The sequence below is a fragment of the Triticum aestivum genome, chromosome 7D (assembly GCF_018294505.1).
Source record: "Triticum aestivum cultivar Chinese Spring chromosome 7D, IWGSC CS RefSeq v2.1, whole genome shotgun sequence".
Taxonomy (NCBI): domain Eukaryota; kingdom Viridiplantae; phylum Streptophyta; class Magnoliopsida; order Poales; family Poaceae; genus Triticum; species Triticum aestivum.
In genome coordinates this window covers 358,697,538-358,702,995 of record NC_057814.1, presented here as the reverse complement: position 1 = coordinate 358,702,995, position 5,458 = coordinate 358,697,538, and positions in this window count along the sequence as shown.

Below are 5,458 nucleotides of genomic sequence, written 5' to 3'. Positions count from 1 at the left end.
TCCTCGTGAGCCTGCCTGACTAGGCCACTCCTGAGGAGTCTTGCGTTGTCCGCCTCGCGAGGCTTGGCCCCTCGCGAGGGTCTTGGATGCCTTGATGATGAAGATGGGCCGTACGGCCTGTTGGCTTAGCCACGCCGCGGGCCGCAGGCAGGCAAGTCTGGGGACCCCCGTTCCCAGAACGCCGACACCGTAAAAAGTGTTTTGGGTGTCCCTCAGGATAGAGTGGTTCCTGAGTCATTTTACCTCCTCTAGTTGAAACTCTAACAGCAAAGTCATGTATATTATTATTCATGTCGTCAAGCAACTCTCTTTGATATTTAGCAACTTGTTCTAACTGAGTTTGAACCATAGAAGTATGTTTTCCAACACCTCTGACATCATTTGAGATTCTAAATAACAAGTCACTCAAGCGAGCAATCATATCATAATTATATTTCAATTGTTTCATAACATTTGCATTGTAGTGATCTTGTTTTCTAATGTAGTTTTCAAATTCATAAGGCATTGGCTAGGGTGCATATTGTGAGGATTGTCATTATCATTGAACTTCATTAAAGAATTTACCTCTACCACCTTAGGTGGTGGTGGTGTATTAAGCCCATGTATCTCTTCAATAGGAGGTAAATTTTTAACATTCTCAGCTTTAATACCCTTTTCCTTCATAGATTTCTTTGCCTCTTGCATATGTTCAAGACTGAGATATAATATACCCCTCTTCTTCGGAGTGGGTTTAGGAGGTGGTTCAGGAATAGTCCAATCATCATAATTTTTCAATATGTTATTCAATAATTCTTCAGCTTGTCCAACAGTTCGTTCCCTGAAAACACAACCAGCACAACTATCTAGGAAGTCCCTAGAAGCATCGGTTAGTCCATTATATAAGATATCAAGTATTTCTTTTTTCTTAAGAGGATGATCAGGAAAAGCATTAAGTAACTGGCAAAGCCTCCCCCAAGCTTGTGGGAGACTCTCTTCTTTAGTTTGCACAAAGTTAAATTTTTCCTGTAAAGTAGCTTGTTTCTTATGAGCAAGGAAATATATTTCAGAGAAGTAATAAATCATATCCCGGGGACAACGCACACAACCAGGAGCAAGAGTATTGTACCAAGCTTTCGCATCACCCTTTAATGAGAACATTAATAATTTGAGAATAAAGTAGTAGCAAGTTTTATCATCATGAGTAAAAAGGGTGGCTCTGTCATTCAACTTAGTAAGATGTGGCACAACAGTTTCAGATTCATAAATATGGAAAGGATCAGATTCAAACAAAGTAATTAACTCTGGGTCGACAGAGAATTCATAATCCTTATCATCAATAAAGATAGGTGAGGTAGCAAACTTAGGATCATATTGCGTTCTAGCATTCAGAGATTTTTCATTATACTTGCATAGTAATTTCTCTAGATCATCTCTATCCTTACAAGCAAGAATATCTCTAGTTGTCTCCTCATTCACAACATGACCTTCTGGTACCTTAGGCAATTCATATCTAGGAAGGCTAGTTCTAGCAGGTGTTTTAGGAATTTCAGTTTCAAGCTCATCATTAGATTCAATAACATCATGTTGTATTACTCTAGCAATTTGTTCATCAAGAAATTCACCAAGTGGCACATCATCATCATACAAGGTACTAGCATCATTATAAGCATCATTCATAGTAGAAGTAGCATCATCAATAACTTGCGACATATCAGGATTAATAGCATGTGATGGTGTTGCAAGTTTTCTTATAACAGAAGGTGAATCTAAAGCACAACTGGATGGCAGTTCCTTACCTCCTCTCGTCTTAGAGGGATAAATCATAGTCTTAGCATCCCTCAGATTCTTCATAGTGATAAATTGATAATAATCCCAAGTGACTCAGCAAATATAGCTATGCTCCCCGCCAACGGCGAAAGAAAAAGGTCTTGATAACCCACAAGTATAGGGGATCGCAACAGTTTTCGAGGGTAGAGTATTCAACCCAAATTTATAGATTCGACACAAGGGGAGCCAAAGAATATTTGAAGGTATTAGCAGCTGAGTTGTCAATTCAACCACACCTGGATATTAATTATCTGCAGCAAAGTGATCAGTAGCAAAGTAGTATGATAGTTTTGATAATAGTGACAACAGTAATGGTAACGGTAACAGTGATAGCAGTAATTTTATAGCAAGTGCAACGGTAACGATAGCAATAGTAACTTAGCAAGATATTCATCATGTGACAGTCATAACCTAGGGCGATACGCCACTAGCTCCAGTTCATAAATATAATGCAGGCATGTATTTCGTAAATAGTCATACGTGCTTATGGAAAGAACTTGCATGACATCTTTTATCCTACCCTCCCATGGTAGCGGGGTCCATATTGGAAACTAAGGGATATTAAGGCCTCCTTTTAACAGAGAACCAGAACAAAGCATTAACACACGGTGAATACATGAACTCCTCAAACTATGGTCATCACCGGGAGTGGTCCCGACTATTGCCACTCCGGGTTTGTCGGATCATAACACGTAGAAGGTGACTATAACTTGCAAGATCAGATCTAGAACATGGACATAATTGTGATAACATAAACGATTCAGATCTGAATTCATGGCACCCGGGTCCAAAGTGACAAGCATTAAGCATGGCAAAGTCATAGCAACATCAATCTCAGAACATAGTTGATACTAGGGATCAAGCCCTAACAAAACTAACTCGATTACATGATGAATCTCATCCAAATCCTCACCGTCCAACGAGCCTACGAAGGAATTACTCACTCCCGGTGGGGAGCATCATGGAATTGGCGATGGAGAAGGGTTGGCGATGATGAAGAACGAAGATCCCCCTCTCCGGAGCCCCAAGCGGACTCCAGATCTGGCCTCCCGATGAAGAACAAGAGGTGACGGTGGCTCCGTCTCGTGGATCGCAATAATTCTTTCTCCCTAATTTTTTTGGAAAAATAGGATTTTATAGCATCGGTTTCAGGGTCTGCGGGGCCACCAGGTGGGGACAACCCACCTGGGCGCGCTTGGGAGGGCAGGCGCGCCCTGGTGGGTTGTGCCCACTCAGGTGCCCTTCTCCGGTGGCTCTTGGCTCCAGAAATTCTCTTTTATTGTATAAAAAAAATCCTTGCAAAGTTTCGTTCCATTCCGAGAACTTCTATTTCTGCGCAAAAACAACACCATGGTAGTTCTGCTGAACACAGCGTCAGTCCGGGGTTAGTTTCATTCAAATCATGCAAATTAGAGTGCAAAACAAGGGGAAAAGTAGATACGTTGGAGACGTATCACACATATCTTCGGTATTTTGTAGGACACGACTTGTCCTTTGCAAGGAAACGATGGTGTCCAATGTAATAGATCTTGCTAAGTATTGCATATGACAGCGGATTACTGTCATAGCGAACACATGCATTGTAACCATGTGTCGTTCGCCCTGACATAGTGCCCAAAGCCGGATAATCATGGATGCACCAAATTATAAGAGCACGCAGAAAGAAATTAGCTGGTGGGCTGCTATATAGGTCTCGAGGGAGAACACCCCTCCATAGTTGTTGAAGTTCCTCCATAAGAGGCTCCATGAATAAATCAAAATCCTTTCCAGGACTTTTGGACCTGGGACGAGCAAGCCCATCATGTAGTTTGATTCTTTGGCGCAGAAATTTGGAGGCATGTTGTAAGGGATAACAAGCACTAGCCACATGCTATATGTAGCGCTCTGGTGGCCAAATGGGTTAAATCCATCTGAAGCTAAGCCAAGTCTAATGTTTCTCGGGTCAGCAGCAAACCTTTTGGGTTTTTGATTGAAGCTTTTCCAGTCACTACCATGAGATGGATGGCTCATTACATTCTGATGTCTGTACTCCTGGTTCCTAGAATGCCAAATTACATCCTCTCTTGTTTCAGCATCATGAATCAACCTCTGCAATCTTGGTATAATTGGAAAATGTCTCAGAACATTATGAGGAATCCTCTTCACAGCATCGCCATCTTTCCATCTTGATGATTTGCATTTTGGGCATTCACTTAAGTTGGCATAATCCTTCTAGAACAGAACACAGTTATTCGTACAAACATGGATCATATCATGTCCAATTCCAACCGCATGAAGGAAATTCTTCATTTACTGTAGGTGTGTGGTAGCTCAGATGCACGTGGGAAAGATTTGCGGAAAGCAGCCAACATTGCATCGAATGATTTGTTGGTCATCCGCTCAGATGTCTTCACCTGAAGAAAGGTGACCATAGCTGTGAATACTGACAGCTTATTTCCTGGGGTGACAGCCACGTTGCATTGTTCCAACATGCGGGCCCACCGTTTTTCTTCTGCAGGTGAAAGTTCACGAAATGTACGAGCATTTCATAGCATTGTTTCAATGTTGGTCAAACTCACTGGCTCCGCCACCACCACCACCTCCTCCTCTTCCACCCGAGCATCAGGAAGATCAAGATGGTGATCTACTGCTTCCACATAGTCAGTAACATTGACGTTCACAACTTCACCATGATGAACCCACCTAGTATATGTGACCGACATCCCATACAAGTGTAGATGATTTTGCATAGTTGACTGGGGTCTTGTAACTGAATTCATACAACTGCTACACGGGCAGAGCACATCTGACTTCGGACCACCGTACTCAGCTCTGATAAAGTTCAAGAAGTTTTCAACCCCCTCGACATATGCAGCGGAGAATCTTCGAGCAGAAGTTATCCAAGTCCAGAAAAACATACCTAGGTCGATGTCTAAAGCTATGGCAGATATTTGGACAAGCAGATCTAAGTAACGAAATATATGTAAAGCTAATTCAGCAAACAGATTTGAGTGCTAAATTATGGCAGGCTGTTTTAGCACTCAATGAGGCCGAGCACACAGCCATCGAAGGCCATCTCAGCAACAAAAATCGAGTTTAAAACGGTGTAGAGCTATTTCACCTAACAGATTGGCTACTAGACCATGGCAATGTATGTCACAATAAATATATGGCAGGATATTTTAATCGGGCATGGCATGCCATCTTAGGTAAGCAGATTGAGTGCAGAACAGGGCAAGGAAGCACCTTAAGGAGAGCACATTGACTGTAAAATACTTCGGCAAACAGTGAGATTAACAACGTCTATCAGCTAACATTCAGCGCTACTCCGACATGCACGGGGCCTCAGTCTAGAATGCATGTATCGTGGGAGAAGCTGACCGCTGTGCGTCTCCACAAGAACGTCGCCAATGATGGCGGTGCGGCTAGAGGATGACAGTCTACGAGAGCGTACTATGGGAGCGAGAGGATCGCCGTGCATCCCCGCGATGAACCGCGGCGCCGACGGATCAGCGCGGCGGGGTGGGCAGATTTGGCGGAGCGAATGGAGTGGAGGGGGCTAGGGGGAGGGGGGTTTGGGGAATATTGTTGGCTAGTTGGCAGAAGGGCAGTTGAATTTGGGATTGGGGGGGGGGGATTTTCGCGCGGTGGGCGGGGGAGTTTGGCGCATGGT